The sequence below is a fragment of the Lolium rigidum genome, chromosome 6 (assembly GCF_022539505.1).
Source record: "Lolium rigidum isolate FL_2022 chromosome 6, APGP_CSIRO_Lrig_0.1, whole genome shotgun sequence".
NCBI lineage: Eukaryota > Viridiplantae > Streptophyta > Magnoliopsida > Poales > Poaceae > Lolium > Lolium rigidum.
The window spans coordinates 218,364,148-218,376,859 of record NC_061513.1 but is presented as its reverse complement, the minus strand read 5'-3'; positions in this window follow the sequence as shown (position 1 = coordinate 218,376,859).

Below are 12,712 nucleotides of genomic sequence, written 5' to 3'. Positions count from 1 at the left end.
TTGTTTGTAGTTGGTTTATCATTATTCAAAATCAATCCTTTGTTCACAAATCATTTATTTGATCACAAAGTAAACCATACCTACAAGGTTCAATATGTACTTCGATCTCCATGGCTAAAACACTTTGTAGTCATGGGAGCCATGATCGTCGTGGCCGCTTCCGAAACAAATTCCGATGTTGCGCTACTCTGATCATTATGCTCAGGTTCATAAACCTTATCAAATTATATTGTCCTCCCACTCAAATACTTCACTAGAAACAATTTCTCGGAAATAAGAAACATTGACAAACACTTTTGTCTTTGTCTCGTGGGAAGAATTCCCAATTAAATCTCTCGGGATAACCAACAAAGACATTCATCCGATTTTGGTTGTAAACTCTTAGACCAAAATTTAAAGAAAGACTATTAGGGTTTATACCCATACCATAACTCGTATGGTGTCATTTCAACGGATCATGATGATGCTCTATTCAGGTGTAAAAGCGGTAGTCACTAAAGCATAATCCACAAAAATATAATGGCGTCATAATATTTTATCTCATCATTAATCCAACAACGTTTGGATACATATCTCGGATACTATATCATCATTATGATACTCCAAGAAATGTGAGTTGTAGAACAATTTCATAACTCTCTTAGATGTTCGCTAAAACTCGTAATTCAAATATTTCTACCATGATCCAATCATAGATATTTGACTTTTCTATTACGATGATTTCCACTTCATGCTGAAATTTATTTGAATCCATTCAAATGTTTCAACCTTCTTTCTTATCGAATATACCCATATATACTCAATTCATTGTTGTAAGTTTTCATGAAGTAGAAGAATCTCCCGCACACAACTATGCCCAGTGAACCACATACATCATCATGTATTTTTCCACTACGTTAGTTGCCCGTTCAACTTTTGGCCTATGAACGGTATTTTAATCATTCTCTTTAGAAAAGATTTGCAAGCGCCAAACGATTCAAAAATCAAATGACTCCAAAAATCCATTTGCATGGAGTTCCTTCATGCGTTCCTTTCTAACTTGACCTAAATGGCGGTTCCACAAATAAGTGGAATTCAAATCATTTGCCTTATGGCATTTTAGCGTCAGTTTTATGTGTGTGTGTTTCACCATTAAGATTTATAATAACTTATCCATCGTACATGGAGTAAAGTCATAATTTGAACAACTCATTGTTTTCATTTGACCAGAGCAAAATAAAAATTATTAAGTTCTTTATTATAAATTCTAAGGGCTAGATAGAATGCCAACGACGAACACAATAACACTTTATTTTGTTCCAGACGTGTATTCTTATCATATTCCTTGTCAGTCACTTAGGCCATTGTATTCTTGTATTGCGTTGTTTTGTATGCCACTTCATACCAACCAATATGGTACTAATACCCAAGAATTTCATTGTGTGACTTAACTAGGAATACAACCATAACATGTATATCATTTATATACACCTGAGCTAGACTTTCTAATCTTTTCTTTTCTTTTTGCCAAAATATCTTTTGCAGCTTTCTCTTTTAGCTTTCCTCATTATTCAGAAAAACACTTCAACATCAATAACTTCTAGGTTTGTTGGTCAAATACCAATAACCTTGAGGTTCTTATTTTGAAGTTGATCATCATATGACAAGTATTCCGGATTTCACTATTAGTAACCTTGTAATATGATGAACAATTTCACTCATAATTTTATCCATCAATTCATGATAACTTTCTGAGACCATGTCTGTACATGCTAGGCTCATAAAGTTTAACCTTAGTATTCGCATGTGCAAATCTGGCTTGCACCCGTTGTATGCACACGTAGAATCTATCACACCCGATCATCACGTGATGCTTCGATACGACGAGTCTTAGCGACGGTGCATACTAAGGATGATAACTTCATGGATATGCGAATATCGTTAGTGCTCCAATAGTTGGAGGATTGTGACGCCTGGCGTCTTCAACCTTCATACATTCCCATAAAACTTATGAGTTTATGTAGTCTCACCAAATTATATTCTATCATCTTGCAATAAGGTCTTAGATATCACATATATCTCATACCTTGATTATTTCTGAAAACTAAATTTTCAGCTCCTTACTTTTCAAACAAATTTGAACTTCAAGTTTGACGGAGACAAGATAACTTTAGGTACTAATTGAAACCATAGTTCTTTGAATCAACAATGCGAGGTTTACTAAAAGTTTGCAATAGGACTTAATCAATTCTTGATTCTTTAACAATACGGTACCAATCCGTAAAGTTTCTTGTCAGATTTTAACAGTATTTCTATCTCAATAACAAGACAAGCGCATGGTAGAAAACGGATGCCAATACTACAAAATTAATTCAAAATACTACTCAGACTATGTTTATGATAATTAGTTCATGTTTTAATCTAATTACTAATGAACTCCCACTTAATACAACATCCCTCATAGTTGTTAAGTGGTACACGATCCACATCCACTACACCAAAACCGATCATCACGTAAGATGATGTAGCTTCAATGGTGAACATCAACATGTTGATCATATCATCCATATGACTCGTGTTCAACCTTTCGGTTTCCGTTGTCCCGAGGCCATGTCTGTACATGATAGGCTCGTCAAGCAAACCCAAGTATTCCGCGTGTGCAACATGGCTTACACCCGTTGTATGTGAACGTTGAATCTATCACATCCGATCATCACGAGATGCTTCGAAACGACGAACTGTACAACGGTGCATACGAGGGGAGAACACTTTATTATCTTGATATTAATGTGAGGGGTCATCTTATAATGCTATCGTCGCGATCTAAGCAAAATAAGATGCATAAAGGATTAACATCACATGCAATTCATATGTGATATGATATGGCCCTTTAATCTTTGCGCCTTCGATCTTCATCTCCAAAGCACGGACATGATATCCATCATCAACGGGCATGATCTCCATCATCGTCAGCGTAGCGTCAAGGTCCATGGCGCCGTCTTCATGGTTGTTCACCTCATGTAGCAGCTATTACAACTACTTTGAAATACTACTCAACATGAAAATTAAAGACAACCATAAGGCTCTCGCCGGTTGCCACAATACAATAATGATCATCTCATACATATTCATCATCACATTATGGCCATATCACATCACCAAACCCTGCAAAAACAAGTTAGACGTCTCTAATTTGGTTTGCATATTTTACGTGGTTTAGGGTTTTCGAGAGAGATCTAATCTACCTACGAACATGAACCACAACGGTGATACTAGTGTTGTCAATATAAGAGTAAGTTGAATCTTCACTATAGTAGGAGAGACAGACACCCGCAAAGCCTCTTATGCAATACAAGTTGCATGTCGAACGAGGAACAAGTCTCATGAACGCGGTCATGTAAAGTTAGTCCGGGCCGCTTCATCCCACTATGCCACAAAGATGCAAAGTACTCAAACTAAAGATAACAAGAGCATCAACGCCCACAAAACCATTGTGTTCTACTCGTGCAACCATCTATGCATAGACACGGCTCTGATACCACTGTAGGATAGCGTTGCATGGAAAACAAAAAATTTCCTACTGCGAACACGCAATCCAAGCCAAGATGCAATCTAGAAGACGGTAGCAACGAGGGGGTATCGAGTCTCACCCTTGAAGAAATTCCAAAGCCTACAAGAGGAGGCTCTTGTTGCTGCGGTAGACGTTCACTTGCCGCTTGCAAAAGCGCGTAGAAGATCTTGATCACGATCGGTTCCGGCGCCACGAACGGGCAGCACCTCCGTACTCGATCACACGTTCGGTTGTTGATGAAGACGACGTCCACCTCCCCGTTCCAGCGGGAAGCGGAAGTAGTAGCTCCTCTTGAATCCGACAGCACGACGGCGTGGTGTCGGTGGTGGTGGAGAAATCCGGCGGAGCTTCGCTTAAGCGTGCGGGATGTGGTGGAGGAGAGAGACCGCTAGGGTTTGGGGAGAGAGGGGGGTTGGGCGCCGGCCCTCTAAGGGGTGCGGCCAAGGCTGAGGCTTGAAGTGGTCAGCCCCCTCTCCTATGCCCCTCATTATATAGGTGGAAGCCCCACTAGTAGGAAAAGCCTCATCAGTGGCGCACGAAAATTTGATTCTGTGGCGCACGGGTGGTGCGCCACAGAAACGTCGCCACAAAAATAAGCTTTCTGTGGCGCACCTGGTCGTGCGCCACGTAAATAAGGTTTCGTGGCGCACCGGACCAAGTGCGCCACGTAAATAAGTAGTTCCGTGGCGCATGTGATGTAGCTGCGCCACGTAAATAGGTGCGCCACGGAATTATTTTTTGGTGCGCCACGTAACTATCTACAGGTATACTCGATTCTGTGCTCCCTGGTGTATTATACAGTTTTATACTGGTTTTATACACCGTATACAGGTTATATACTGATATAATATAGACAGATATAATATGGACATATATAATCATCACATCATCATCACATTACTTAGAGCCCGATCGAGTTATACATATAGCTCCATACAACTCATAATCCATGCAAATTAAGAAAGTTCTCATCATCTCTAGATACAAACGAAGTGACACCGGCCGCCGCCTACACTAGGATGAAATAGAGTACCGCCGCGACGATGGTGAGCAAGAGCGAGAGCACAAGGAAGGTCTTCATCTTGCTCTTGTTCGCTTGGTGCGCCCTCCACTTGGCAACCGCCTCGTGTCTAGTCGGGTACCCTTTGTAGCAGCTTGCCGCTGAACTTGTGCACCTGTTTCTTGCACTCCTCCCACTCCTCGTACACTCCCGGAACCCGCCCTCGAACACGACGTAGTACGTCATCTCTATGGACACAAGGCATATTAGTATATAACGCAATGGAAAGAGTTAGAGGGTTCACATGCATACATATTCACAAGAATTAAAGCAAGGAAATAATAATAAACCTAAAAGAAATATAGCATCGGTATCACATAAGTAATATGGTTCAACGATAACGACTACAATAGTAATTGAAGTCCAACAACGACGACCACCGTTTCGAGCAAATTAAGCAAGTTTAGTTTACAACACGGTGCAAATTGTCTATCGATTCAAAGTAATGCTAGGCACACCGGCCTCGGTCAACGAGACGTCTTCTTGAGCGGCTCCGGGAACGGCTTGTACAAGTCCTTCGTCGTCCACGTCCTTCCATCACCCTGCTTATGTAGGCGTTCTTCGATATCCCTCTTAGGCAACGCTCTGGCTACGTGTAAGAGCCCCGATCCGTTGGATACATCTTGTAAGATAATTTCCGAGAGCTTTACTTGGATGCGATGGAAGTCTTCTCTAAGATCATCATCACTGATTTCCCTCGACATTTTAATGGGGTCTCGCTTACTAGGTGGCAGTAGACATCATCTCTGCATCCTCGACAAACCCTTTAAGGTGATGGAGGACATAGAAGGCCTCCTTAATGCTGCCACTGGCTGCTTGATACAAGGGAAGTTGATCACGTGCTTGAACCCGATCTTTTTAGTGTCCGGCCCGATATATTGCCCATTCTTGTCGAAGGTGCCTCCACTTTTGGAGTAGCCAAGGATAGCCTCATCGAGAACACCCCTTATTCTCGTGTAGTCTTTCTTCGTCGTCGTACTCGACGAGTCGAAATACCGGGCTAGTGACCACTTTGGATCTAGGATGATGAGTGTGCAGTATTTGTCCCTGCTCAACACATGCAATTGAAATGGAATGTTGGAAATGATCGGCAATGGAAGAAATATATAAGAAAGCATAAGTTACGACGGCCGTGAGCGGATGTGTACTTACTCGGGAAAGACAGCAGTAAGAATGGTGTTGCTCTCTTTGTGCATGAGCATGAAGTTCGGAGGTACCGCACCGCCTTGGTCCGTGTCCTTGAGCCGTCCCGGAGCTGGCTATCGCGCATGTAGTAGGGATCCGCTACCGCGATGTGGCGGGGTCTCTCTCTGTTGATCTTCATCTGAAGATTGATCGCGTATAGGCGGACCAAGTTATAGTCGAGCCGTTTCGAGTGAAATAGATTGAAGACGTCCTCGAACGCTATGAAGAAGATATCCGCGGGGTCTTCATTGACGAAGTTCTGGTTGGACGGCACCTTGACCGAGAACACCGGGTAATTTGGATCCTTTTCTTTAAGAAGGACGCTCTCTTGATAATGAATAGAGTGCTGCAAAGGGAGCATTTGTCCACTTGCGAGGTGTTCCATGTCCGGAGGCAGTATAGGTTTACCAGCTTCATGACACCGGGGCAAGCCATCCGGTGTAGGTGGTACCATGTCGTCGGCCCGGATCCTCTTAGGAGCAGGCTGGCTCGAAGATGCGCCCTTCTTGGCTCCTCTCTTCCTTCCCTTCTTCACTTGACCTACCGGGGGTGCTTGTGGTGCCGATGGTGGTGCTTCGGGTGCTGGTGGTGCTTCGAGGTTGCCGGGGTTGATTTGGGTGGCTCCCCGATGATCGTCTTACGCAGCGTGTTAGGGCTGAAAACGGTAGCAGTGCTTGACTTGAGCTGGATTGCCAGCCTCCGGAGGAGTGTCTTGAGAAAGACCCGTGAAGACCAGGCGCTGCTTCGTGACCGTAGGGGGACGACTAAGTTGATCGCCGTGTGTGCGGAAGGCTTGTTCATCCATAGGAGGCATGTACATATCTTGGCTGCAGGCGCCGTTGTTGATGTAGGCATCGATGTCATCATCATCATCTACATCGTTGCCATCAAGTGGCGCCATGTCCCGGACCTTAGGTGGTGGCGGTTGCGATGCCGCCGCTTGGCGTACCGTGCGTCTAGTAGACGGTCGTTGCGGTAGCGCTCCCAACAACCGTTTGTGGCGTCCGGTGGTGACGGCGATCGTCGGTTCCTTCCGGTGGCGGCGGCGACCGCCGGTTCCTTCAGGTAGTGGGGGCGGCGACCGCCGTTTCCTTAAGGGTGTCGTCGGCGCCGGCGATCTTGGGCCGGATGATAGGGGAGGTGGCGCCGGTGCTTCTCTTACAACTCGGAAGACCCCCCCGCACGAATCTGGTTCTTCGGCCATTTCATAAGCCATGAGGTGCAATCCCCAAGGGGCAAAACGTCGCCTTCTTCTCTGCCCGGAGGTTGAAAGGGGGGATGGCGTAGCGGTACTCCGGCACTACCATTACCAACTTGACCTTCGCCACGTCTTCCGCCAATGTAGCGCCGTGCATAACGCGGGAAGCCATGACATAGCCGCTAGCAACTTCCACCAACTTGCCGCCGGGCTCCACCGTTTGCGTAAGTATGCATTGTTCATCCCGAGTCGTGGGCGCCATGTTGGGCATCGTGAGATGGCAGTCACGAAAGGCATATATAGTTAAAGAAGATGACGCGAAGGAGTAACTAATGAGTTTACCTCCTTGATGGCGTCGATCTCGGCTACTGTCGATACAAGGGCGGCGGTTGGGGGCGTCGATGCGACCAGTTGGAGATGCGGTGGCGGTTGGAGCTGCGGCGGCGTCTGGTGGAGCCCCGACGCCGGCGCCGGGTGGAGCGGCACCGTCGGCGACACGTGGAAGCTTGAGTTGCTGCCGCTAATGCTGGGCACATGTATCGGCCCCACTTGACCTCCCGCATTCCAAGCAGCTAACCCCTCCATCAACCCAGGGGGGATGATCTCGCCGGATCTTCTCGTCCAATAACTTGTTCATCATCTCCGTGTTCTCCACAGGCTTTTCGGCCACCAGCTTCTCTAGTGACTCCACCTTCTTCTTCAGCTCCCGAACCTCGGATTTATCCTTAGCCGATGACCTCCTCTCCAGCTTTCTCGTCTTGGCATCCGATCCGTAGTACTCGGATAGCTTCATACTTGTGCCAAAGCCGGACACACGGCCACCCGACGTCGGTGGCTTGTCTAGCTCCCTCTCCTTGTATTTGTTCATCGCCCCGTTGAAAGGCGTGTCCCACGGTTCCGTCGACCCCCGGGACGACGGGCCAGCCTTCGTCAACTCTTCATCCTTTAGACAAAGGAACTTAAGGTTAGCCCATTTGGCTTCATTGCCTAATAAGATGAGCGAAATAATATAGAACTATCCTTACCAGGTACTTCTCGAAATCCCTCACGTCTTCGTGATCCGTAATAAATTCCCCCGTCTTCCAGTCTAAGTAGTAGCGGGACCGGACAAAGTTCCTAGCCTCGTTCATCCCGGATTTTGTGCCAGGGGTTTTCTTTCCCCGTACGTACCATCTCGGCATCCTCCTTGTCCCAAGTGGGCTGTTTTCCTCGGTAACCGCCGCTTCCGCAATGGTGGGTCCCTAAGTTCAAATCCCGCATTTTCTTCCCCCGAGCGGTCCATTTTTTAACAGCGTCACTCCGTAAGTAAGACTTGAATGCATTAAAGTCTTCTAAGGAGAGCGACGGGTCTTTGCTACTTATCCTCTCCCAGCTTTCACCGGCCTCGATCTTTCCCTTCAGCCGGTTCTTCCAGCTGCTCAAGGCGGTGCTCATCTTCGTGAGAGCTAAAGAGTCCACCTTCTTATTTAACGGCTCCGGGAACGTGTATCGTTGGTGAAGCTTCGGAGGAGGGATTGGGCGATAGCCTCGTTCTCCTTGCTTCGAGGTCCCGAGTTAGGATCGGCACGGTTTCACTGGACGATGCACCCTAGTTGCATGCCGTACCCTTTGGCAACCCACGAAGGCTCCAAGGGTAGGCCACTTTCGGAGACTACCGTGAAATGATCGGTGACGTTGGCGAGCACTTGCGGCCTCCGATCCCTCCTTGGCCTCCTCGCCGTCCTCTTCTTCTTACCCTCCTGAGGGTTGCCGCCGCTATCACCTTCCGTGCGGTTGGCCGCGTTCTCTTCACCGGTCGTCTCTTCACCGGTCTGGGCGGCGTCGTCCCGTGTATCGTCATCGTCGCCGGTGTCGGCGGCGGCCCCCCGGCCCTCTCCCTCGGAGGCAGTGTCCCGGCCCTCTCCCTCGGAGGCGGCGTCCCGGCCCTCTTCCTCATCGTCGGGCGACTCGGCGGCGGCCTTCCGGGGCTGCTCGTAGCCCTCCCGTAAGTCCTTGTTGGCCTCTCTCGCTTCTTCGTTCGGCTCCCGGGCTTAGAAGTGTTGCCCGACATGTTTATTTGCACTTCATTAAAAAGAGGCAACAAGTTAGTACAAAAGTCAACCAGAAAATTCGGCATGACTTTTGCTAATTTTTCTACGTAGGAGTGCCCATTTCTCAACCGAAACGGAAGTTAATCAACGCTTCGGGAGAAATGGGCAACTCAATGAAATCCCCGCAAAAATATCCACCATATATCGACCATACAAACTTGCCCATCTACAATACATCAAACAAAAGCCAACATAAACCTGGAGCATCTATTTCAGCATATTTTTTAACCTAGCTGGAGCAAGTACAACAACAATGACTTTCTTAACCTGGAGCATCTACCACCCGGAGCACTACCACCTGGAGCACTACAAACCGGAGCACTACCACCTGGAGCACTACAAATCTGGAGCACTACACAACCTGGAGCACTACAAAAACCAGAGTACATTAAAGCTAGCACTTCACAAAGATATATGGGCAGTACCATTGGTACAACATATAGCGAACACTGCACAAAAGCATATACAAGATAATGAGCATGAGCATGAGCATGATCATTTCATAAATGAATTCAAATAGTAGCATTTCATGTACTAGTAGCATTATAGAGCATAAACAAGCATACAAGCTTATAGAGCAAGCCAACCAGTAGCTACCGCCAACATGTGACTTCAAATGAAAATGCTATTATTCCAGTATATAATTAAATAGCGTAAGCTTGAGCATCATATGGAAATGCTAGTGACTTCAAATGAAAATGCTATTACTCATAAATATACATTACAAAAGGCAGTAGCTAGTGACTTAAATTTTTTATAAATTCAAAGAGAATTATACCAATAGCTAATCAAATTTTAGTAGATAATTACTTAAATTTAAAAAGGCAAGTATAGAGCAAGCCAACCAAGTAGCTACCGCCAACATTTGAGCATGAGCATCATTTAACCTTACATTACATACATTATTTCCTACCATCCGCATAGAAGCATTACATAAACCCTTTTATTCATCATTGCATGGAAGCATTACATCAACCCTTACATTACATAATTATTCAGTACAACCTAGGACACACTAAAACTAGATGGCTGAAACTACAACTAACTACAACAAACTAGGATAGCAAATCTTTGATTTTTTTCATGCCCTTCCTCAGCCAAGCACAAGATAACTCCAGCTTTAACCTTTTCTTCAAGATTTGGTTCTACATAGTAGGGCAACACCTCTGTGGGTCCTCCTTCCCTCAACCGATGCTTATACTTTTTCAGCTTGATCTTGCCCTTAGGTCTGGATTTTGGAACCGGGAGAACTTGTGTAGTGTATGTGAACACACCTAGCTGGTTCAAGCCATCTCGTCGCTTCTTCTTCCCCGAACCTCGGCAGCGAAGCTTCCCTCTCTTGCACACTTCTCCTACGATACACTAGCAACTCCTTGTCTGCCCTACCCATAGAAAAAGTCTTGGAAAGAGTGGCATCCCTAGAGCCGGAGGCACCAAGGGAGCCAGTGCTCCTCCTCTTTGCACTCCGGACAGAGTTGTCCATGTTTGGTGTGGTTTTCGGGTTCACTACACTAGGCATTTATATAGGATGGAGGGCATGCACAGAGGGTATGAGAACACAAGCTGAACAGCTTGTGTTACATAGGACAATGCCATCGGTTTCTTTTTTGAATTGTGATGTCAATCCACAAGAGGGAGAATATTCTCCAAAATGGGTCGAGACAAGCCATTGGGAATATTCCCCAAAATGGGTCAGAGAGCCTGTCCATTCTTGCTAGGCAGAGGCATTTTTGGTTCAGAGGAATATTCTTGCTAGGGCAGAGGTGGCCAGAGGTGAATTAACCCAAGCATTTTCATTTTCTAAACCTAGGCAGTAGCATTTCATTTTATTAACAAATCCTAGGTAGTAGCATTTCATTTTATTAACCCAAGCATTTTCTTTTTCTAAACCTAAATTTTCTACTGCCAACAAAATAGCAAGAACTTTATTAGCTCTAGTGCAAGCAATGAATTAAAAAAAACAGCAACCAATGAATTAAAAAAATAGCAAGCAATAAATTAAATAGCATTTGACTGCATCATTTGCATTTACATTTAAACCAAGTAGCATCATTTGCATGAACAAGAGAACCTAAATCAATTTCTAGCTTGTACATTTCATCATTTCATCATAGCATCATTTCATCATTTCCATTTAAACCAAGTAGCATCATTAGCTTTCACCAAGAATTGCTAACAAATCCTAGCAATAACATATACATACTACACTACAGCATGCCACCAAAGTAGATATAGGTCATTTGTTTCTACATTCATTTTGCTACAACATTATTCTTGATAGCAAGTAGCTTTTTATCTGCTAAGTTTCTACCGCATTCATTTGCTACAACATTAGCTTGTTCATTTTTATTTGCTACCGCATTCATACTAACCCTCTTTTGACTCTCTCTTACAAAGAAAATTGAGGTGTTCTTGAAATTCTATTTGACTACAGCAGCACTACAACCTAGTTTTTTTTTGTTTTGCTACAACCTATTTGACTACAGACAGCACTACAACCTAGTTTTTCTTGAAATTCAATTTGACTACAAGCAGCACTACCGCATTCATTTGCTACCGATGCATTTTATTGAACCAACCAAACAACTAATGGAGATGCACATTTGAGCAATCCATAGCAGCATTGCAAGGAGATGCACATTTGAGCAATCCATAGCAACATTGCAAGCAATCCATAGCAACTAGGCTAGCCAGAGAGGGAATTCGAAGCAGCATTGCAAGGAGAGCATTCACTGGGGAGGTGAGAGGGGCAGGGGACAGGGGAGTGGGGAGGACAGGGGAGAGGAGCTCTCACCGAACGGGTGGCGGCGGCGGCGGCGGGTGTCCTCCTCCTCCTCCTCGGCGACGGCGGCTCGGGTGTCCTCCTCCTCCTCGGTGGCGGCGGCGGCTCGGGCGTCCTCCTCCTCCTCGGTGGCGGCGGTGGCTCGGGCGTCCTCCTCCTCCTCGGTGGCGGCGGCGGCTCGGGCGTCCTCCTCCTCCTCGGTGGCGGCGGCGGCTCGGGCGTCCTCCTCCTCAACAGCGGCGGCGCTAGGCGGTGGCTCTAGGCGGTGGCGACGGCGCTAGGCGGTGGTGGCGGTTGCGCGAGAGAAGTACTGTGGCGCTAGGGTTGTGAGTGACTGAGTGGGGAAGAAACTGCTGTTGATCGAGTTATTTCACCAAGTGTCCAAATTCTGTGGCGCATCCCTCTCAGTGCGCCACAGAATTAAGCTTTCTGTGGCGCATCAACACCGACATGCGCCACAGAATTCCTATTTCTGTGGCGCACCTAGCGGGGAGTGCGCCACAGAATTAAGACACTTAGCAAAACAAAACGGTTTACTGCTGTGTCTTGACAGATACATAGCACTAGTCTAGTGGTTAAGGCCAATGTTAGGCAGTTAGTAGCCAGGTTCGAACCCTGGCTGCCACACAATTTTTATTCCTTTTTTCATATTTTAGTTACATTTCAATAAATAACACAACATTATTTAGTAATTAGTAGAGAGAATTATAAATTACTTGTCTCATACAAACATGTTCTTGTTTCTCTCACACACACATGCATGTACTTGTCTAACACACACACTCACACACATGTGATAGACCAAAAAAAGATCTTCTTCGTCCCGGCAACGAGCTCTAGCGTCTCT